The following is a 26169-nucleotide window of genomic DNA, read 5'->3' on the forward strand; positions in this document are numbered from 1 at the left end:
TTCTATGATTTGAACCTCTCCTGTGAGTTTAGTTTTAGATTCCGATGCTTCACTTCAGGTTTACTGTATACCTTGCACCTTCTTATTGACGATGAAACACAGATATTGCATCAGAATTAAATTCAAAAGGCATAACGCCGACTTAAGTACAAGAGGACTGACACTTTAGGTTAACTGTATACGTTGCACATTCTTATTGACGATGAAACACAGAAATTGCATCGGAATTAAATTCAAAAGGCACAATGCCGACTTAAGTACAAGAGGACTGACACTCTAACTTTCTATGATTTGAACCTGTCCTGTGAGTCCAGTTTTAGTTTCCGATGCTTCACTTCAGGTTTACTGAATCCCTTGGACCTTCTTATTCACGATGAAATACAGAAATAGCATCCAAATTTAATACAAAAGGCACAATGCCGACTTAAGTGAAAGAGGTCTGACGCCCTCTCTTTCTATGATTTGAACCTCTCCCGTGAGTTTAGTTTTAGATTCCGATGCTTCACTTCAGGTTTACTGTATACTTTGCACCTTCTTATTGACGATGAAACACAGATAATGCATCGGAATTAAATTCAAAAGGCACAACGCCGACTTAAGTACAAGAGGACTGACAATCTATCTAAGATTTGAACCTCTCCTGTGAGTCCAGTTGTAGATTCCGATGCTTCACTTCTGGTTACTGTATACCTTGCACCTACTTATTGACGATGAAACACAGAAATTGCATCGGAATTCAATTCAAAAGACACAGTGCCGACTTAAGTACAAGAGGACTGACACTCTAATTATCTATGATTTGAACCTCTCCTGTGAGTCCAGTTTTAGATTCCGATGCTTCACTTCAGGTTTACTGTATTCCTTGCACCTTCTTATTGACGACGAAACACAGAAATTGCATCGGAATTAAATTCAAAAGGCACAATGCCGACGTAAGTACAAAAGGTCTGACACTATAACTTTCTTTGATTTGAACCTCTCCAGTGATTCCAGTTTTAGATTCCGATGCTTCACTTCAAGTTTACTGTATACCTTGCACCGTCTTATTGACGATGAAACACAAAAATTGCATCGGAATTAAATTCAAATGGCACAATGCCGACTTAAGTACAAGAGGACTGACACTCTAACTTTCTGTGATTTTAACCTCTCCTGTGTGTCCAGTTTTAGATTCCGATGCCTCACTTCAGGTTTACTGTATCCTTTGGACCTTCTTATTGACGATGAAATTCAGAAATTCCTTCCGAATTTAATACAAAAGGCACAATGACGACTTAAGTACAAGAGTACTGACACTCTAACTTTCTATGATTTGAACCTCTCCTGTGAGTACAGTTTTGCATTCCGATGCTTCACTTCAGGTTTACTGTATACCTTGAACCTTATTAATGACGATGAAACACAGAAATTGCATCGGAATTAAATTCAAAAGGCACAATGCCGACTTAAGTACAAGAGGAATGACACTCTAACTCTCTATGATTTGAACCTCTCCTGTGAGTCCACTTATGGATTCCGATGCTTCACTTCAGGTTTACTGTATACCATGCACCTTCCTATTGACGATGAAACACAGAAATTGCATCGGAATTACATTCAGAAGGCACAATGCCGACTTAAGTACAAAAGGTCTGACACTATAACCTTCTATGATTTGAACCTCTCCTGTGAGTCCAGTTTTAGATTCTGATGCTTCACTTCAGGTTTACTGTATCCCTTGGTCTTTCTTATTGACGATGAAATACAGAAATTGCATCCGAATGTAATACAAAAGGCACAATACCGACTTAAGTACAAGAGGACTGACACTCTCCCCCTCTATGATTTGAACCTCTCCTGTGATTCCAGTTTTAGATTCCGCTGCTTCACTTCAGGATTACTGTATCCCTTGGACCTTCTTATTGACGATGAAACAAAGAAATTTCATCGGAATTTAATACAAAAGGCACAATGCCGACTTAAGTTCAAGATTACAGACACTTTAACTTTCTATGATTTGCACCTCCCCTGTGAGTCCAGTTTTTGTTTTTTGCGATGCTTCACTTTAGGTTTACTGTATCCCTTGGACCTTCTTATTGACGGTGATATACAGAAATTGCATCCGAATTTAATACAAATGGCGCTATGCCCACATAAGTAAAAGAGGACTGACACTCTCACTTTCTGTGATTTGAACCTCTCCTGTGAGTCCAGTTTTAGATTCCGATGCTTCACTTCTGGTTTACTGCATACCTTGCACCTTCTTATTGATGATGAAACACAGAAATAGCATCGGAATTAAATTCAAAAGGCAAAATGCCGACTTAAGTACAAGAGGACTGACTGTCTAACTTTCTATGATTTGAACCTCTACTGTGAGTCCAGTTTTAGATTCCGATGCTTCACTTCAGGTATACTGTATCCCTTGGACCTTCTTATTGACGGTGATATACAGAAATTGCATCCGAATTTAATACATAAGGCACAATGCCGACTTAAGTAAAAGAGGACTGACCTTCTCTCTTTCTATGATTTGAACCTCTCCTGTGAGTCCAGTTTTAGATTCCGATGCTTCACTTCAGGTTTACTGTATACCTTGCACCTTCTTATTGACGATGAAACACAGAAATTGCATCGGAATTATATTCAAAAGGCACAATGCCGACTTAAGTACAAAGGGACTGACACTCTAACACTCTATGATTTGAACCTCTCCTGTGAGTCCAGTATTAGATTCCGATGCTTCACTTCTGGTTTACTGCATACCTTGCACCTTCTTATTGACGATGAAACACAGAAATTGCATCGGAATTAAATTCAAAAGACACAATGCCGACATAAGTACATGAGGACCGACACTCTAACTATCTATGATTTGAACCTCTCCTGTGAGTCCAGTTTTAGATTCCGGTGCTTCGCTTCAGGTTTGCTGTATCCCTTGGACCTTCTTATTGACGATGAAATTCAGAAATTGCATCCGAATTTAATATAAAAGGCACAATGCTGACTTAAGTACAAGAGGACTGACACTCTAACTTTCTATGTTTTGAACCTCTCCTGTGAGTCCAGTTTTGGATTCCGATGCTTCACTTCAGGTTTACTGTATACCTTGGACCTTCTTCTTGACGATGAAACACAGAAATTGCATCGGAATTAAATTCAAAAGGCACAATGCCGACTTAAGTACAAGAGGACTGACACTCTAACTTTCTATGATTTGAACCTCTCCTGTGAGTCCAGTTCTAGTTTCCGATGCTTCACTTCAGGTTTACTGTATCCCTTGGACCTTCTTATTCACGATGAAATACAGAAATAGCATCCAAATTTAATACAAAAGGCACAATGCCGACTTAAATAAAGAGGTCTGACGCCCTCTCTTTCTATGATTTGAACCTCTCCCGTGAGTTTAGTTTTAGATTCCGATGCTTCACTTCAGGTTTACCGTATACCTTGCATCTTCTTATTGACGATGAAACACAGATATTGCATCGGAATTAAATTCAAAAGGCACAACGCCGACTTAACTACAAGAGGACTGACACTCTATCTATGATTTGAACCTCTCCTGTGAGTCCAGTTGTAGATTCCGATGCTTCACTTCTGGTTTACTGTATACCTTGCACCTACTTATTGACGATGAAACACAGAAATTGCTTCGGAATTCAATTCAAAAGACACAGTGCCGACTTAAGTACAAGAGGACCGACACTCTAATTAACTATGATTTGAACCTCTCCTGTGAGTCCAGTTTTAGATTCCGATGCTTCACTTCAGGTTTACTGTATTCCTTGCACCTTCTTATTGACGATGAAACACAGAAATTGCATCGGAATTAAATTTAAAAGGCACAATGCCGACTTAAGTACAAAAGGTCTGACACTATAACTTTCTATGATTTGAACCTCTCCAGTGATTCCAGTTTTAGATTCCGATGCTTCACTTCAAGTTTACTGTATACCTTGCACCGTCTTATTGACGATGAAACACCAAAATTGCATCGGAATTAAATTCAAATGGCACAATGCCGACTTAAGTACAAGAGGACTGACACTCTAACTTTCTGTGATTTGAACCTCTCCTGTGTGTCCAGTTTTAGATTCCGATGCTTCACTTCAGGTTTACTGTATCCCTTGGACCTTCTTATTGACGATGAAATTCAGAAATTCCTTCCGAATTTAATACAAAAGGCACAATGACGACTTAAGTACAAGAGGACTGACACTCTAACTTTCTATGATTTGAGCCTCTCCTGTGAGTACAGTTTTGGATTCCGATGCTTCACTTCAGGTTTACTGTATACCTTGAACCTTATTAATGACGATGAAACACAGAAATTGCATCGGAATTAAATTCAAAAGGCACAATGCCGACTTAAGTACAAGAGGAATGACACTCTAACTCTCTGTGATTTGAACCTCTCCTGTGAGTCCACTTTTGGATTCCGATGCTTCACTTCAGGTTTACTGTATACCTTGCACCTTCTTATTGACGATGAAACACAGAAATTGCATCGGAATTACATTCAAAAGGCACAATGCCGCCTTTTGTACAAAAGGTCTGTCGCTATAACCTTCAATGATTTGAACCTCTCCTGTGATTCCAGTTTTAGATTCCGCTGCTTCACTTCAGGATTACTGTATCCTTTGGACTTTCTTATTGACGATGAAACAAAAAAATTTCATCGGAATTTAATACAAAAGGCACAATGCCGACTTAAGTACAAGAGGACTGACACTCTCACTTTCTATGATTTGAATCTCTCCTGTGAGTCCAGTTTTAGATTCCGATGCTGCACTTCAGGGTACTGTATCCCTTGGACCTCCTTATTGATGGTGAAATACAGAAATTGCATCCGAATCTAATACATAAGGCACAATGCCGACTTAAGTAAAAGAGGACTGACACTCTCTCTTTCTATGATTTGAACCTCTCCTGTGAGGCCAGTTTTAGATTCCAATGCTTCACTTCCGGTTTACTGTATACCTTGCACATTCTTATTGAGGATGAAACACAGAAATTACATCGGAATTTAATACAAAAGGCACAATGCCGACTTAAGTACAAGGGGACTGACACTCTAACACTCTATGATTTGAACCTCTCCTGTGAGTCCAGTTTTAGATTCCGATGCTTCACTTCAGGTTTACTGTATACGTTGCACCTTCTTATTGACGATCAAACACAGAAATTGCATCGGAATTATATTCAAAAGGCACAATGCCGACTTAAGTACAAGGGGACTGACACTCTAGCACTCTATGATTTGAACCTCTCCTGTGAGTCCAGTTTTAGATTCCGGTGCTTCACTTCAGGTTAGCTGTATCCCTTGGACCTTCTTATTGACGATGAAACAAAGAAATTGCATCCGAATTTAATACAAAAGGCACAATGCCGACTTAAGCACAAGAGGACTGACACTCTCACTTTATATGATTTGAACCTCTCCTGTGAGTCCCGTATTAGATTCCGATGCTTCACTTCAGGTTAACTGTATACCTTGCACCTTCTTATTGACGATGAAACACAGAAATTGCATCCGAATTTAATACAAAAGGCACAATGCCGACTTAAGTACAAGAGGACTGACACTCTCACTTTCTAAGATTTGAACCTCTCCTGTTAGTCCAGTTTTAGATTCCGATGCTGCACTTCAGGTTTACTATATCCCTTGGACCTTCTTATTGACGATGAAATACAGAAATTGCATCGGAATGAAATTCAAAAGGCTCAATGCCGACTTAAGTACAAGAGGACTGACACTCTCACTTTCTATGATTTGAACCTCTCCTGTGAGTCCAGTTTTGGATTCCGATGCTTCACTTTAGGTTTACTGTATACCTTGCACATTCTTTTTGACGATGAAACACAGAAATTGCATCGGAATGAAATTCAAAAGGCTCAATGCCGACTTAAGTACAAGAGGACTGACACTCTAACTTTCTATGATTTGAACCTCTCGTGTGAGTCCAGTTTTAGATTCCGATGCTTCACTTCAGGTTTACTGTATATCAATGACCTTCTTATTGACGATGAAATACAGAAATTGCATCCAAATTTAATTCAAAAGGCACAATACCGACTTAAGTACAAGTGGACTGACACTCTCTCTTTCTATGATTTGAACCTCTCCTGTGAGTCCAGTTGTAGATTCTGATGCTTCACATCGGGTTTACTGTATACCTTGCACCTTGTTATTGACGATGATACACAGAAATTGCATCCGAATTTAATACAAAAGGCACAATGCCGACTTAAGTACAAGAGGACTGACACTCTCACTTTCTATGATTTGAATCTCTCCTGTGAGTAAGTTTTAGATTCCGATGCTGCACTTCAGGGTACTGTATCCCTTGGACCTCCTTATTGACGGTGAAATACAGAAATTGCATCCGAATTTAATACATAAGGCACAATGCCGACTTAAGTAAAAGAGGACTGACACTCTCTCTTTCTATGATTTGAACCTCTCCTGTGAGGCCAGTTTTAGATTCCAATGCTTCACTTCCAGTTTACCGTCTACCTTGCACATTCTTAATGAGGATGAAACACAGAAATTACATCGGAATTTAATACAAAAGGCACAATGCCGACTTAAGTACAAGGGGACTGACACTCTAACACTCTATGATTTGAACCTCTCCTGTGAGTCCAGTTTTAGATTCCGATGCTTCACTTCAGGTTTACTGTATACGTTGCACCTTCGTATTGACGATGAAACACAGAAATTGCATCGGAATTATATTCAAAAGGCACAATGCCGACTTAAGTACAAGGGGACTGACACTCTAACACTCTATGATTTGAACCTCTCCTGTGAGTCCAGTTTTAGATTCCAATGCTTCACTTCCGTTCTACTGTATACCTTGCACCTTGTTATTGACGATGCAACACAGAAATTGCATCGGAATTAAATTCAAAAGGCACAATGCCGACTTAAGTACAAGAGGACTGACACTCTCACTTTCTATGATTGAACCTCGCCTCTGAGTCCAGTTTTAGATTCCGGTGCTTCACTTCAGGTTTACTGTATACCTTGCACCTTCTTATTGACGATGAAATAAAGAAATTATATCGGAATTTAATACAAAAGGCACAAGGCCGACTTAAGTACAAGAGGACTAACACTCTCACTTTCTATGATTTGCACCCTCCTATGAGTCCAGTTTTAGATTCCGATGCTTCACTTCAGGTTTACTGTATACCTTGGACCTCTTTATTGACGATGAAATACAGAAATTGCATCCGAATTTAATACAAGAGGCACAATACCGACTTAAGTACAAGAGGACTGACACTCTCCCTTTCTATGATATGAACCCCTCCTGTTAGTCCAGTTCTAGATTCCGATGCTTAACTTCAGGTTTACTGAATACCTTGCACCTTCTTATTAACGATGAAACATAGAAATTGCATCCGAATTTAATACAAAAGGCACAATGCCGACTTAAGTACAAGAGGACTGACACTCTCAATTTCTATGATTTGAACCTCTCCTGTGAGTCCAGTTTTAGATTCTGATGCTGCACTTCAGGATTACTGTATCCCTTGGACCTCCTTATTGACGATGAAATACAGTAATTGCATCCGAATTTAATACATAAGGCACAATGCCGACTTAAGTAAAAGAGGACTGACACTCTCTCTTTCTATGATTTGAACCTCTCCTGTGAGTCCAGTTTTAGATTCCGATGCTTCACTTCAGGTTTACTGTATACCTTGGACCTTCTTATTCACGATGAAATACAGAAATTGCATCCGAATTTTATACATAAGGCACAATGCCGACTTAAGTAAAAGAGGACTGACACTCTCTCTTTCTATGATTTGAACCTCTCCTGTGAGTCCAATTTTAGATTCCAATGCTTCACTTCAGGTTTACTGTATCTCTTGGAACCTCTTATTGACGATGAAAAACAGAAATTTCATCGGAATTTAATACAAAAGGCACAATGCCGACTTATGTACAAGAGGACTAACAATCTCACTTTCTATTATTTGAACCTATCCTGTGAGTCCAGTTTTAGATTCCGATGCTTCACTTCAGGTTTACTGTATACCTTGGACCTTCTTATTCACGATGAAATACAGAAATTGCATCCGAATTTTATACATAAGGCACAATGCCGACTTAAGTAAAAGAGGACTGACACTCTCTCTTTCTATGATTTGAACCTCTCCTGTGAGTCCAGTTTTGATTCCAATGCTTCACTTCAGGTTTACTGTATACCTTATACCTTCTTATTGACGATGAAACACAGAAATTGCATCGGAATTAAATTTAAAAGGCACAGTGCCGACTGAAGTACAAGAGGACTGACACTCTCACTTTCTATGATTGAACCTCGCCTCTGAGTCCAGTTTTAGATTCCGGTGCTTCACTTCAGGTTTACTGTATACCTTGCACCTTCTTATTGACGATGAAATACAGAAATTACTACGGAATTTAATACAAAAAGGACAATGCCGACCTAAGTACAAGAGGACTAACACTCTCACATTCTATGATTTGAACCCTCCGGTGAGTCCAGTTTTAGATTCCGATGCTTCACTTCAGGTTTACTGTATCCCTTGGACCTTCTTATTGACGATGAAATACAGAAATTGCATCCGAATTTTATACATAAGGCACAATGCCGACTTAAGTAAAAGAGGACTCACACTCTCTCTTTCTATGATTTGAACCTCTCCTGTGAGTCCAGTTTTAGATTCCGATGCTTAACTTCCGGATTACTGTATTCCTTGCACCTTCTTATTGGCGATAAAACACAGAAATTGCATCGGAATTAAATACAAAAGGCACAAGGCCGACATAAGTTCAAGAGGACTGACACTCTAACACTCTATGATTTGAACCTCTCCTGTGAGTCCAGTTTTAGATTCCGATGCTTCACTTCAGGTTTACTGTATACGTCGCACCTTCTTATTGACGATGAAACACAGAAATTGCATCGGAATTATATTCAAAAGGCACAATGCCGACTTAAGTACAAGGGGACTGACACTCTAACACTCTATGATTTGAACCTCTGCTGTGAGTCCAGTTTTAGATTCCGATGCTTCACTTCAGGTTTACTGTATACGTTGCACCTTCTTATTGACGATGAAACACAGAAATTGCATCGGAATTATATTCAAAAGGCACAATGCCGACTTAAGTACAAGGGGACTGACACTCTAACACTCTATGATTTGAACCTCTCCTGTGAGTCCAGTTTTAGATTCCGGTGCTTCACTTCAGGTTTGCTGTATCCCTTGGACCTTCTTATTGACGATGAAATACAGAAATTGCATCCGATTTTAATACATAAGGAACAATGCCGACTTAAGTAAAAGAGGACTGACACTCTCTCTTTCTATGATTTGAACCTCTCCTGTGAGTCCAGTTTTGTATTCCGATGCTTCACTTTAGGTTTACTGTATACCTTGCACCTTCTTATTGACGATGAAACACAGAAATTGCATCCGAATTTAATACAAAAGGCACAATGCCGACTTAAGTACAAGAGGACTGACACTCTCACTTTCTATGATTTGAACCTCTCCTGTTAGTCCAGTTTTAGATTCCGATGCTGCACTTCAGGTTTACTATATCCCTTGGACCTTCTTATTGACGATGAAATACAGAAATTGCATCCGATTTTAATACATAAGGAACAATGCCGACTTAAGTAAAAGAGGACTGACACTCTCTCTTTCTATGATTTGAACCTCTCCTGTGAGTCCAGTTTTGGATTCCGATGCTTCACTTTGGGTTTACTGTATACCTTGCACATTCGTCTTGACGATGAAACACAGAAATTGCATCGGAAATAAATTCAAAAGGCACAATGCCGACTTAAGTACAAGAGGACTGACACTCTAACTTTCTATGATTTGAACCTCTCGTGTGAGTCCAGTTTTAGATTCCGATGCTTCACTTCCGGTTTACTGTATATCATGGACCTTCTTATAGACGATGAAATACAGAAATTGCATCCAAATTTAATTCAAAAGGCACAATGCCGACTTAAGTACAAGAGGACTGACACTCTCACTTTCTATGATTTGAATCTCTCCTGTGAGTCCAGTTTTAGATTCCGATGCTGCACTTCAGGGTACTGTATCCCTTGGACCTCCTTATTGACGGTGAAATACAGAAATTGCATCCGAATTTAATACATAAGGCCCAATGCCGACTTAAGTAAAAGAGGACTGACCCTCTCTCTTTCTATGATTTGAACCTCTCCTGTGAGGCCAGTTTTAGATTCCAATGCTTCACTTCCGGTTTACTGTATACCTTGCACATTCTTATTGAGGATGAAACACAGAAATTACATCGGAATTTAATACAAAAGGCACAATGCCGACTTAAGTACAAGCGGACTGACACTCTAACACTCTATGATTTGAACCTCTCCTGTGAGTCCAGTTTTAGATTCCGATGCTTCACTTCAGGTTTACTGTATACGTTGCACCTTCTTATTGACGATGAAGCACAGAAATTGCATCGGAATTATATTCAAAAGGCACAATGCCGACTTAAGTACAAGGGGACTGACACTCTAACACTCTATGATTTGAACCTCTCCTGTGAGTCCAGTTTTAGATTCCAATGCTTCACTTCCGTTTTACTGTATACCTTGCACCTTGTTATTGACGATGAAGCACAGAAATTGCATCGGAATTAAATTCAAAAGGCACAATGCCGACTTAAGTACAAGAGGACTGACACTCTAACTCTGTATGATGTGAACCTCTCCTATGAGTCCAGTTTTGGATTCCGATGCTTCACTTTAGGTTTACTGTATACCTTGCACATTCTTATTGACGATGAAACACAGAAATTGCATCGCAATTAAATTCAAAAGGCACAATGCCGACTTAAGTACAAGACGACTGACACTCTAACTTTCTATGATTTGAACCTCTCCTGTAAGTCCAGTTTTAGATTCCCATGCTTCACTTCAGGTTTACTATATATCATGGACCTTCTTATTGACGATGAAATACGGAAATTGCATCCAAATTAAATTCAAAAGGCACAATGCCGACTTAAGTACAAGAGGATTGACACTCTCTCTTTCTATGATTTGAACCTCTCCTGTGAGTCCAGTTTTAGATTCCGATGCTTCACTTTAGGTTTACTGTATCTCTTGGACCCTCTTGGTGACGATGAAAAACAGAAGTTTCATCGGAATTTAATACAAAAGGCACAATGCCGACTTATGTAAAAGAGGACTAACAATCTCACTTTCTATTTTTTGAACCTATCCTGTGAGTCCAGTTTTCGATTCCGATGCTTCACTTCAGGTTTACTGTATACCTTGGACTTTCTTATTGACGATGAAATACAGAAATCGCATCCGAATTTAATACAAAAGGTACAATGCCGACTTAAGTAAAAGAGGACTGACACTCTCTCTTCCTATGATTTGAACCTCTCCTGTGAGTCCAGTTTTAGATTCCAATGCTTCACTTCAGGTTTACTGTATACCTTGCACCTTCTTATTGACGATGATACACAGAAATTGCATCGGAATGAAATTTAAAAGGCACAGTACCGACTTAAGTACAAGAGGACTGACACTCTCACTTCCTATGATTGAACCTCGCCTCTGAGTCCAGTTTTAGATTCCGGTGCCTCACTTCAGGTTTACTGTATACCTTGCACCTTCTTATTGACGATGAAATAAAGAAATTATATCGGAATTTAATACAAAAGGCACAAGGCCGACTTAAGTACAAGAGGACTAACACTCTCACTTTCTATGATTTGAACCCTCCTGTGAGTCCAGTTTTAGATTCCGATGCTTCACTTCAGGTTTACTGTATCCCTTGGACCTCCTTATTGACGATGAAATACAGAAATTGCATCCGAATTTAATACAAAAGGCACAATACCGACTTAAGTACAAGAGGACTGACACTCTCCCTTTCTATGATATGAACCCCTCCTGTTAGTCCAATTCTAGATTCCGATGCTTAACTTCAGGTTTACTGTATACCTTGCACCTTCTTATTGACGATGAAACACAGAAATTGCATCCGAATTTAATACAAAAGGCACAATGCCGACTTAAGTACAAGAGGACTGACACTCTCACTTTCTATGATTTGAAGCTCTCCTGTGAGTCCAGTTTTAGATTCCGATGCTGCACTTCAGGATTACTGTATCCCTTGGACCTCCTTATTGTAGATGAAATACAGAAATTGCATCCGAATTTAATACATAAGGCACAATGCCGACTTAAGTAAAAGAGGACTGACACTCTCTCTTTCTATGATTTGAACCTCTCCTGTGAGGCCAGTTTTAGATTCCAATGCTTCACTTCCGGTTTACTGTATACCTTGCACCTTGTTATTGACGATGAAACACAGAAATTGCATCGGAATTAAATTCAAAAAGCACAGTGCCGACTTAAGTACAAGTGGACTGACACTCTAACTCTGTATGATTTGAACCTCTCCTATGAGTCCAGTTTTGGATTCCGATGCTTCACTTTAGGTTTACTGTATAACTGGCACATTCTTATTGACGATGAAACACAGAAATTGCATCGCAATTAAATTCAAAAGGCACAATGCCGACTTAAGTACAAGACGACTGACACACTAACTTTCTATGATTTGAACCTCTTCTGTAAGTCCAGTTTTAGATTCCGATGCTTCACTTCAGGTTTACTGTATACCATGGACCTTCTTATTGACGATGAAATACAGAAATTGCATCCAAATTAAATTCAAAAGGCACAATACCGACTTAAGTACAAGAGGACTGACACTCTCTCTTTCTATGATTTGAACCTCTCCTGTGAGTCCAGTTTTAGATTCCAATGCTTCACTTCAGGTTTACTGTATCTCTTGGACCCTCTTATTGACGATGAAAAACAGAAATTTCATCGGAATTTAATACAAAAGGCACAATGCCGACTTATGTACAAGAGGACTAACAATCTCACTTTCTATTATTTGAACCTATCCTGTGAGTCCAGGTTTAGATTCCGATGCTTCACTTCAGGTTTACTGTATACCTTAAACCTTATTATTGACGATGAAATACACAAATCGCATCCGAATTTAATACAAAAGGTACAATGCCGACTTAAGTAAAAGAGGACTGACACTCTCTCTTTCTATGATTTGAACCTCTCCTGTGAGTCCAGTTTTAGATTCCAATGCTTCACTTCAGGTTTACTGTATACCTTATACCTTCTTATTGACGATGAAACACAGAAATTGCATCGGAATTAAATTTAAAAGGCACAGTGCCGACTTAAGTACAAGAGGACTGACACTCTCACTTTCTATGATTGAACCTCGCCTCTGAGTCCAGTTTTAGATTCCGGTGCTTCACTTCAGGTTTACTGTATACCTTGCACCTTCTTATTGACGATGAAATACAGATATTACATCGGAATTTAATACAAAAGGCACAATGCCGACTTAAGTACAAGAGGACTAACACTCTCACTTTCTATGATTTGAACCCTCCTGTGAGTCCAGTTTTAGATTCCGATGCTTCACTTCAGGTTTACTGTATCCCTTGGACCTTCTTATTGACGATGAAATACAGAAATTGCATCCGAATTTTATACATAAGGCACAATGCCGACTTAAGTAAAAGAGGACTGACACTCTCTCTTTCTATGATTTGAACCTCTCCTGTGAGTCCAGTTTTAGATTCCGATGCTTAACTTCCGGATTACTGTATTCCTTGCACCTTCTTAATGGCGATAAAACACAGAAATTGCATCGGTATTAAATTCAAAAGGCACAAGGCCGACAGAAGTACAAGAGGACTGACACTCTAACTCTGTATGATTTGAACCCCTCCTGTGAGTCCAGTTTTGGATTCCGATGCTTCACTTCAGGTTTACTGTATACCTTGCACATTCGTATTGACGATGAAACACAGAAATTGCATCGGAATTAATTTCAAAAGGCACAATGCCGACTTAAGTACAAGAGGACTGACACTCTAACTTTCTATGATTTGAACCTCTCGTGTGAGTCCAGTTTTAGATTCCGATGCTTCACTTCCGGTTTACTGTATATCATGGACCTTCTTATTGACGATGAAATACAGTAATTGCATCCAAATTTAATTCAAAAGGCACAATACCGACTTAAGTACAAGTGGACTGACACTCTCTCTTTCTATGATTTGAACCTCTCCTGTGAGTCCAGTTGTAGATTCCGATGCTTCACATCAGGTTTACTGTATACCTTGCACCTTGTTATTGACGATGATACACAGAAATTGCATCCGAATTTAATACAAAAGGCACAATGCCGACTTAAGTACAAGAGGACTGACACTCTCACTTTCTATGATTTGAATCTCTCCTGTGAGTCCAGTTTTAGATTCCGATGCTGCACTTCAGGGTACTGTATCCCTTGGACCTCCTTATTGACGGTGAAATACAGAAATTGCATCCGAATTTAATACATAAGGCCCAATGCCGACTTAAGTAAAAGAGGACTGACACTCTCTCTTTCTATGATTTGAACCTCTCCTGTGAGGCCAGTTTTAGATTCCAATGCTTCACTTCCGGTTTACTGTATACCTTGCACATTCTTATTGAGGATGAAACACAGAAATTACATCGGAATTTAATACAAAAGGCACAATGCCGACTTAAGTACAAGGGGACTGACACTCTAACACTCTATGATTTGAACCTCTCCTGTGAGTCCAGTTTTAGATTCCGATGCTTCACTTCAGGTTTACTGTATACGTTGCACCTTCTTATTGACGATGAAGCACAGAAATTGCATCGGAATTATATTCAAAAGGCACAATACCGACTTAAGTACAAGAGGACTGACACTCTCACTTCCTATGATTGAACCTCGCCTCTGAGTCCAGTTTTAGATTCCGGTGCCTCACTTCAGGTTTACTGTATACCTTGCACCTTCTTATTGACGATGAAATAAAGAAATTATATCGGAATTTAATACAAAAGGCACAAGGCCGACTTAAGTACAAGAGGACTAACACTCTCACTTTCTATGATTTGAACCCTCCTGTGAGTCCAGTTTTAGATTCCGATGCTTCACTTCAGGTTTACTGTATCCCTTGGACCTCCTTATTGACGATGAAATACAGAAATTGCATCCGAATTTAATACAAAAGGCACAATACCGACTTAAGTACAAGAGGACTGACACTCTCCCTTTCTATGATATGAACCCCTCCTGTTAGTCCAATTCTAGATTCCGATGCTTAACTTCAGGTTTACTGTATACCTTGCACCTTCTTATTGACGATGAAACACAGAAATTGCATCCGAATTTAATACAAAAGGCACAATGCCGACTTAAGTACAAGAGGACTGACACTCTCACTTTCTATGATTTGAAGCTCTCCTGTGAGTCCAGTTTTAGATTCCGATGCTGCACTTCAGGATTACTGTATCCCTTGGACCTCCTTATTGTAGATGAAATACAGAAATTGCATCCGAATTTAATACATAAGGCACAATGCCGACTTAAGTAAAAGAGGACTGACACTCTCTCTTTCTATGATTTGAACCTCTCCTGTGAGGCCAGTTTTAGATTCCAATGCTTCACTTCCGGTTTACTGTATACCTTGCACCTTGTTATTGACGATGAAACACAGAAATTGCATCGGAATTAAATTCAAAAAGCACAGTGCCGACTTAAGTACAAGTGGACTGACACTCTAACTCTGTATGATTTGAACCTCTCCTATGAGTCCAGTTTTGGATTCCGATGCTTCACTTTAGGTTTACTGTATAACTGGCACATTCTTATTGACGATGAAACACAGAAATTGCATCGCAATTAAATTCAAAAGGCACAATGCCGACTTAAGTACAAGACGACTGACACACTAACTTTCTATGATTTGAACCTCTTCTGTAAGTCCAGTTTTAGATTCCGATGCTTCACTTCAGGTTTACTGTATACCATGGACCTTCTTATTGACGATGAAATACAGAAATTGCATCCAAATTAAATTCAAAAGGCACAATACCGACTTAAGTACAAGAGGACTGACACTCTCTCTTTCTATGATTTGAACCTCTCCTGTGAGTCCAGTTTTAGATTCCAATGCTTCACTTCAGGTTTACTGTATCTCTTGGACCCTCTTATTGACGATGAAACACAGAAATTGCATCGGAATTAAATTTAAAAGGCACAGTGCCGACTTAAGTACAAGAGGACTGACACTCTCACTTTCTATGATTGAACCTCGCCTCTGAGTCCAGTTTTAGATTCCGGTGCTTCACTTCAGGTTTACTGTATACCTTGCACCTTCTTATTGACGATGAAATACAGATATTACATCGGAATTTAATACAAAAGGCACAATGCCGACTTAAGTACAAGAGGACTAACACTCTCACTTTCTATGATTTGAACCCTCCTGTGAGTCCAGTTTTAGATTCCGATGCTTCACTTCAGGTTTACTGTATCCCTTGGACCTTCTTATTGACGATGAAATACAGAAATTGCATCCGAATTTTATACATAAGGCACAATGCCGACTTAAGTAAAAGAGGACTGACACTCTCTCTTTCTATGATTTGAACCTCTCCTGTGAGTCCAGTTTTAGATTCCGATGCTTAACTTCCGGATTACTGTATTCCTTGCACCTTCTTAATGGCGATAAAACACAGAAATTGCATCGGTATTAAATTCAAAAGGCACAAGGCCGACAGAAGTACAAGAGGACTGACACTCTAACTCTGTATGATTTGAACCCCTCCTGTGAGTCCAGTTTTGGATTCCGATGCTTCACTTCAGGTTTACTGTATACCTTGCACATTCGTATTGACGATGAAACACAGAAATTGCATCGGAATTAATTTCAAAAGGCACAATGCCGACTTAAGTACAAGAGGACTGACACTCTAACTTTCTATGATTTGAACCTCTCGTGTGAGTCCAGTTTTAGATTCCGATGCTTCACTTCCGGTTTACTGTATATCATGGACCTTCTTATTGACGATGAAATACAGTAATTGCATCCAAATTTAATTCAAAAGGCACAATACCGACTTAAGTACAAGTGGACTGACACTCTCTCTTTCTATGATTTGAACCTCTCCTGTGAGTCCAGTTGTAGATTCCGATGCTTCACATCAGGTTTACTGTATACCTTGCACCTTGTTATTGACGATGATACACAGAAATTGCATCCGAATTTAATACAAAAGGCACAATGCCGACTTAAGTACAAGAGGACTGACACTCTCACTTTCTATGATTTGAATCTCTCCTGTGAGTCCAGTTTTAGATTCCGATGCTGCACTTCAGGGTACTGTATCCCTTGGACCTCCTTATTGACGGTGAAATACAGAAATTGCATCCGAATTTAATACATAAGGCCCAATGCCGACTTAAGTAAAAGAGGACTGACACTCTCTCTTTCTATGATTTGAACCTCTCCTGTGAGGCCAGTTTTAGATTCCAATGCTTCACTTCCGGTTTACTGTATACCTTGCACATTCTTATTGAGGATGAAACACAGAAATTACATCGGAATTTAATACAAAAGGCACAATGCCGACTTAAGTACAAGGGGACTGACACTCTAACACTCTATGATTTGAACCTCTCCTGTGAGTCCAGTTTTAGATTCCGATGCTTCACTTCAGGTTTACTGTATACGTTGCACCTTCTTATTGACGATGAAGCACAGAAATTGCATCGGAATTATATTCAAAAGGCACAATGCCGACTTAAGTACAAGGGGACTGACACTCTAACACTCTATGATTTGAACCTCTCCTGTGAGTCCAGTTTTAGATTCCAATGCTTCACTTCCGTTTTACTGTATACCTTGCACCTTGTTATTGACGATGAAGCACAGAAATTGCATCGGAATTAAATTCAAAAGGCACAATGCCGACTTAAGTACAATAGGACTGACACTCTAACTCTGTATGATTTGAACCTCTCCTATGAGTCCAGTTTTGGATTCCGATGCTTCACTTTAGGTTTACTGTATACCTTGCACATTCTTATTGACGATGAAACACAGAAATTGCATCGCAATTAAATTCAAAAGGCACAATGCCGACTTAAGTACAAGACGACTGACACTCTAACTTTCTATGATTTGAACCTCTCCTGTAAGTCCAGTTTTAGATTCCCATGCTTCACTTCAGGTTTACTATATATCATGGACCTTCTTATTGACGATGAAATACAGAAATTGCATCCAAATTAAATTCAAAAGGCACAATGCCGACTTAAGTACAAGAGGACTGACACTTTCTCTTTCTATGATTTGAACCTCTCCTGTGAGTCCAGTTTTAGATTCCGATGCTTCACTTTAGGTTTACTGTATCTCTTGGACCCTCTTGGTGACGGTGAAAAACAGAAGTTTCATCGGAATTTAAAAAAAAAGGCACAATGCCGACTTATGTAAAAGAGGACTAACAATCTCACTTTCTATTTTTTGAACCTATCCTGTGAGTCCAGTTTTCGATTCCGATGCTTCACTTCAGGTTTACTGTATACCTTGGACTTTCTTATTGACGATGAAATACAGAAATCGCATCCGAATTTAATACAAAAGGTACAATGCCGACTTAAGTAAAAGAGGACTGACACTCTCTCTTCCTATGATTTGAACCTCTCCTGCGAGTCCAGTTTTAGATTCCAATGCTTCACTTCAGGTTTACTGTATACCTTGCACCTTCTTATTGACGATGAAACACAGAAATTGCATCGGAATTAAATTTAAAAGGCTCAGTGCCGACTTAAGTACAAGAGGACTGACACTCTCACTTTCTATGATTGAACCTCGCCTCTGAATCCAGTTTTAGATTCCGGTGCCTCACTTCAGGTTTACTGTATACCTTGCACCTTCTTATTGACGATGAAATAAAGAAATTATATGGGAATTTAATACAAAAGGCACAAGGCCGACTTAAGTACAAGAGGACTAACACTCTCACTTTCTATGATTTGAACCCTCCTGTGAGTCCAGTTTTAGATTCCGATGCTTCACTTCAGGTTTACTGTATCCCTTGGACCTCCTTAATTGACGATGAAATACAGAAATTGCATCCGAATTTAATACAAAAGGCACAATACCGACTTAAGTACAAGAGGACTGACACTCTCCCTTTCTATGATATGAACCCCTCCTGTTAGTCCAATTCTAGATTCCGATGCTTAACTTCAGGTTTACTGTATACCTTGCACCTTCTTATTGACGATGAAACACAGAAATTGCATCCGAATTTAATACAAAAGGCACAATGCCGACTTAAGTACAAGAGGACTGACACTCTCACTTTCTATGATTTGAAGCTCTCCTGTGAGTCCAGTTTTAGATTCCGATGCTGCACTTCAGGATTACTGTATCCCTTGGACCTCCTTATTGTAGATGAAATACAGAAATTGCATCCGAATTTAATACATAAGGCACAATGCCGACTTAAGTAAAAGAGGACTGACACTCTCTCTTTCTATTATTTGAACCTCTCCTGTGAGGCCAGTTTTAGATTCCAATGCTTCACTTCCGGTTTACTGTATACCTTGCACCTTGTTATTGACGATGAAGCACAGAAATTGCATCGGAATTAAATTCAAAAGGCACAGTGCCGACTTAAGTACAAGTGGACTGACACTCTAACTCTGTATGATTTGAACCTCTCCTATGAGTCCAGTTTTGGATTCCGATGCTTCACTTTAGGTTTACTGTATAACTGGCACATTCTTATTGACGATGAAACACAGAAATTGCATCGCAATTAAATTCAAAAGGCACAGTGCCGACTTAAGTACAAGACGACTGACACACTAACTATCTATGATATGAACCTCTTCTGTAAGTCCAGTTTTAGATTCCGATGCTTCACTTCAGGTTTACTGTATACCATGGACCTTCTTATTGACGATGAAATACAGAAATTGCATCCGAATTTTATACATAAGGCACAATGCCGACTTAAGTAAAAGTGGACTGACACTCTCTCTTTCTATGATTTGAACCTCTCCTGTGAGTCCAGTTTTAGATTCCGATGCTTAACTTCCGGATTACTGTATTCCTTGCACCTTCTTATTGGCGATAAAACACAGAAATTGCATCGGAATTAAATTCAAAAGGCACAAGGCCGACATAAGTACAAGAGGACTGACACTCTAACTCTGTATGATTTGAACCTCTCCTGTGAGTCCAGTTTTGGATTCCGATGCTTCACTTTAGGTTTACTGTATACCTTGCACCTTTTTATTGACGATGAAACACAGAAATTGCATCGGAATTAAATTCAAAAGGCACAATGCCGACATAAGTACAAGAGGACTGACACTCTAACTTTCTATGATTTGAACCTCTCCTATGAGTCCAGTTTTAGATTCCGATGCTTTACTGTATCCCTTGGACCTTCTTATTGACGATGAAATACAGAAATTGCATCCGAATTTAATACAAAAGGCACAATACCGACATAAGTACAAGAGGACTGACACTCTCCCTTTCTATGATATGAACCCCTCCTGTTAGTCCAGTTTTAGATTCCGATGCTTAACTTCAGGTTTACTGTATACCTTGCACCTTCTTATTGACGATGAAACACAGAAATTTCATCCGAATTTAATACAAAAGGCACAATGCCGACATAAGTACAAGAGGACTGACACTCTAACTCTGTATGATTTGAACCTCTCCTGTGAGTCCAGTTTTAGATTCCAATGCTTCACTTCCGGTTTACTGTATACCTCTCACCTTGTTATCGACGATGAAACACAGAAATTGCATGGGAATTAAATTCAAAAGGCACAATGCCGACTTAAGTACAAGTGGACTGACACTCTAACTCTGTATGATTTGAACCTCTCCTACGAGTCCAGTTTTGGATTCCGATGCTTCACTTTAGGTTTACTGTATAACTGGCACATTCTTATTGACGATGAAACACAGAAACTGCATCGCAATTAAATTCTAAAGGCACAATGCCGACTTAAGTACAAGAGGACTGACACTCTAACTTTCTATGATTTGAACCTCTCCTGTAAGTCCAGTTTTGGATTCCGATGCTTCACTTCAGGTTTACTGTCTATCATGGACCATCTTATTGACGATGAAATACAGAAATTGCATCCAAATTAAATTCAAAAGGCACAATACCGACTTAAGTACAAGAGGACTGACACTCTCTCTTTCTATTATTTGAACCTCTCCTGTGAGTCCAGTTTTAGATTCCAATGCTTCACTTCAGGTTTACTGTATCTCTTGGACCTTCTTATTGACGATGAAAAACAGAAATTTCATCGGAATTTAATACAAAAGGCATAATGCCGACTTATGTACAAGAGGACTAACAATCTCACTTTCTAATATTTGAACCTATCCTGTGAGTCCAGTTTTAGATTCCGATGCTTCACTTCAGGTTTACTGTATACCTTGGACCTTCTTATTGACGATGAAATACAGAAATCGCATTCGAATTTAACACAAAATGTACAATGCCGACTTAAGTAAAAGAGGACTGACACTCTCTCTTTCTATGATTTGAACCTCTCCTGTGAGTCCAGTTTTAGATTCCAATGCTTCACTTCAGGTTTACTGTATACCTTGCATCTTCTTATTGACGATGAAACACAGAAATTGCATCGGAATTAAATTTAAAAGGCACAGTGCCGACTTAAGTACAAGAGGACTGACACTCTCCCTTTCTATGATTTGAACCTGTCCTGTGAGACCAGATTTAGATTCCGATGCTTAACTTCCAGATTACTGTATTCCTTGCACCTTCTTATTGGCGATAAAACACAGAAATTGCATCGGAATTAAATTCAAAAGGCACAAGGCCGACTTAAGTACAAGAGGACTGACACTGTAACTCTGTATGATTTGAACCTCTCCTGTGAGTCCAGTTTTGGATTCCGATGCTTCACTTCAGGTTTACTGTATACCTTGCACCTTCTTATTGACGATGAAACACAGAAATTGCATCGGAATTAAATTCAAAAGGCACAATGCCGATATAAGTACAAGAGGACTGACACTCTCCCTTTCTATGATATGAATCCCTCCTGTTAGTCCAGTTTTAGATTCCGATGCTTCACTTCAGGTTTACTGTATCCCTTGGACCTTCTTATTGACGATGAAATTCAGAAATTGCTTCCGAATTTAATACAAAAGGCACAATGACGACTTAAGTAAAAGAGGACTGACACTCTCTCTTTCTATGATTTGAACCTCTCCTGTGAGTCCAGTTTTAGATTCCAATGCTTCACTTCAGGTTTACTGTATACCTTGCATCTTCTTATTGACGATGAAACACATAAATTGCATCGGAATTAATATCAAAATGCACAATTCCGCTTAAGTACAAGAGGACTGACATTCTAATTCACTATGATTTGAACCTCTCCTGTGAGTCCAGTTTTAGTTTCCGATGCTTCACTTCAGGTTTACTGTATCCCTTGAACCTTCTTATTGACTATGAAATACAGAAATAGCATCCAAATTTAATACAAAAGGCACAATGCCGACTTAAGTAAAAGAGGACTGACGCTCTCTCTTTCTATGATTTGAACCTCTCCTGTGAGTTTAGTTTTAGATTCCGATGCTTCTGTTCAGGTATACTGTATACCTTGCACATTCTTATTGACGATGAAACACAGATATTGCATCGGAATTAAATTCAAAAGGCACAATGCCGACTTAAGTACAAGAGGACTGACACTCTAACTATGATTTGAAGCTCTCCTGTGTGTCCAGTTTAAATTCCGATGCTTCACTTCAGGTTTACTATATCCCTTGGACCTTCTTATTGACGATGAAATTCAGAAATTGCTTCCGAATTTAATACAAAAGGCACAATGACGACTTAAGTACAAGAGGACTGACACACTAACTTTCTATGATTTGAACCTCTCCAGTGATTCCAGTTTTAGATTCCGATGCCTCACTTCAAGTTTACTGTATACCTTGCACCGTCTTATTGACGACGAAACACAAAAATTGCATCGGAATTAAATTCAAAAGGCACAATGCCGACTTAAGTTCAAGAGGACTGACACTCTAACTTTCTATGATTTGAACCTTTTCTGTGTGTCCAGTTTTAGATTCCGATGCTTCACTTCAGGTTTACTGTATCCCTTGGACCTTCTTATTGACGATGAAATTCAGAAATTGCTTCCTAATTTAATACAAAAGGCACAATGACAACTTAAGTACAAGAGGACTGACACTCTAATTTTCTATGATTTGAACCTCTCCTGTGAGTACCGTTTTGCATTGTGATGTTTCACTTCAGGTTTACTGTATACATTGGGCCTTCTTAATGACGATGAAACACAGAAATTGCATCGGAAATAAATTCAAAAGGCACAATGCCGACTTAAGTACAAGAGGACTGACACTCTAACTTTCTATGATTTGAACCTCTCCTGTAAGTCCACTTTTGGATTCCGATGCTTCACTTCAGGTTTACTGTATACCTTGCACCTTCTTATTGACGCTGAAACACAGAAATTGGATCTGAATTTAATACAAAAGGCACAATACCGACTTAACTACAAGAGGACTGCCACTCACCCTTTCTATGATTTGAACCTCTCCTGTGATTCCAGTTTTAGATTCCGATGCTTCACTTCAGGATTACTGTATCCCTTGGACCTTCTTCTTGACAATGAAACAAAGAAATTTCATTGGAATTTAATACAAAAGGCACAATGCCGACTTAAGTTCAAGGGGACTGACACTTTAACATTCTGTGATTTGAACCTCCCCTGTGAGTCCAGTTTTTGTTTCCGATGCTTCACTTCAGGTTTACTGTATACCTTGCACCTTCTTATTGACGATGAAACACAGAAATTACATCGGAATTAAATTCAAAACACACATTGTCAACTTAAGTACAAGAGGATGGACACTCCAACTATCTATGATTTGAACCTCTCCTGTGATTTCAGTTTTAGATTCCGATGCTTCACTTAAGGTTTACTGTATACCTTGCACCTACTTATTGACGATGAAACACAGAAATTGCATCCGAATTTAATACATAAGGCGCTATGCCCACATAAGTAAAAGAGGACTGACACTCTCACTTTCTGTGATTTGAACCTCTCCTGTGAGTCCAGTTTTAGATTCCGATGCTTCACTTCAGGTTTACTGTATACCTTGCACCTTCTTATTGACGATGAAACACAGAAATTGCATCGGAATTAAATTCAAAAGGCAAAATGCCGACTTAAGTACAAGAGGACTGACACTCTAATTATCTATGATTTGAACCTCTCCTGTGAGTCCAGTTTTAGATTCCGATGCTTCACTTCAGGATTACTGTATCCCTTGGACCTTCTTATTGACGATGAAACAAAGAAATTTCATCGGAATTTAATACAAAAGGCACAATGCCGACTTAAGTTCAAGAGAACTGACACTTTAACATTCTATGTTTTGAACCTCCCCTGAGAGTCCAGTTTTTGTTTCCGATGCTTCACTTCAGGTTTACTGTATACCTTGCACCTTTTTATTGACCATGAAACACAGAAATTACATCGGAATTAAATTCAAAAGACACATTGTCGACTTAAGTACAAGAGGACTGAAACTCTAACTATCTATAATTTGAACCTCTCCTGTGAGTTCAGTTTTAGATTCCGATGCTTCACTTCAGGTTTACTGTATACCTTGCACTTTCTTATTGACGATGAAACACAGAAATTGCATCGGAATTAAATTCAAAAGGCACAATGCCGACTTAAGTACAAGAGGACTGACACTCTAACTTTCTATGATTTGAACCTCTCCTGTGAATCCAGTTTTAGATTCCGATGCTTCACTTCAGGATTACTGTATCCCTTGGACCTTCTTATTGACGATGAAATACAGAAATAGCATCTAAATTTAATCCAAAAGCACAATGCCGACTTAAGTAAAAGAGGACTGACGCTCTCTGTTTCTATGATTTGAACCTCTCCTGTGAGTTTAGTTTTAGATTCCGATGCTTCACTTCAGGTTTACTGTATACCTTGCACCTTCTTATTGACGATGAAACACAGATATTGCATCGGAATTAAATTCAAAAGGCACAATGCCGACTTAAGTACAAAAGGACTGACATTCTAACTATCTATGATTTGAACCTCTCCTGTGAGTCCAGTTTTAGATTCCGGCGCTTCACTTCAGGTTTACTGTATACCTTGCACCTTCTTATTGACGACGATACACAGAGAGTGCATCCGAATTTAATTCAAAAGGCACAATGCAGACTTAGGTACAAGAGGACTGACACTCTAACTTTCTATGATTTGAACCTCTCCTGTGAGTCCAGTTTTAGTTTCCGATGCTTCACTTCAGGTTTACTGTATCCCTTGAACCTTCTTATTGACGATGAAATACAGAAATTGCATCCGAATTTAATACAAAAGGCACAATGCCGGATTAAGTACAAGAGGACTGACACTCTCACTTTCTATGATTTGAACCTCTCCTGTGAATCCAGTTTTAGATTCCGATGCTTCACTTCAGGATTACTGTATCCCTTGGACCTTCTTATTGACGATGAAATACAGAAATAGCATCTAAATTTAATCCAAAAGCACAATGCCGACTTAAGTAAAAGAGGACTGACGCTCTCTGTTTCTATGATTTGAACCTCTCCTGTGAGTTTAGTTTTAGATTCCGATGCTTCACTTCAGGTTTACTGTATACCTTGCACCTTCTTATTGACGATGAAACACAGATATTGCATCGGAATTAAATTCAAAAGGCACAATGCCGACTTAAGTACAAGAGGACTGACACTCTATCTATGATTTGAACCTCTCCTGTGAGTCCAGTTGTAGATTCCGATGCTTCACTTCTGGTTTACTGTATACCTTGCACCTACTTATTGACGATGAAACACAGAAATTGCATCGGAATTAAATTCAAAAGACACAATGAAGACTTAAGTACAAGAGGACTGACACTCTAATTATCTATGATTTGAACCTCTCCTGTTAGTCCAGTTTTAGATTCCGATGCTTCACTTCAGGTTTACTGTATTCCTTGCACATTCTTATTGACGATGAAACACAGAAATTGCATCGGAATTAAATTCAAAATGCACAATTCAGACTCAAGTACAAGAGGACTGACACTCTAAGTCTCCATGATTTGAACTTCTCCTGTGAGTCCAGTTTTGGATTCCAATGCTTCACTTCAGGTTTACTGTATACCTTGCACCTTCTTATTGACGATGAAACACAGAAATTACATCGGAA

Source organism: Schistocerca serialis, unplaced genomic scaffold (genome assembly GCF_023864345.2).
Source record: "Schistocerca serialis cubense isolate TAMUIC-IGC-003099 unplaced genomic scaffold, iqSchSeri2.2 HiC_scaffold_1393, whole genome shotgun sequence".
In the NCBI taxonomy this organism is placed as follows: Eukaryota; Metazoa; Arthropoda; class Insecta; order Orthoptera; family Acrididae; genus Schistocerca; species Schistocerca serialis.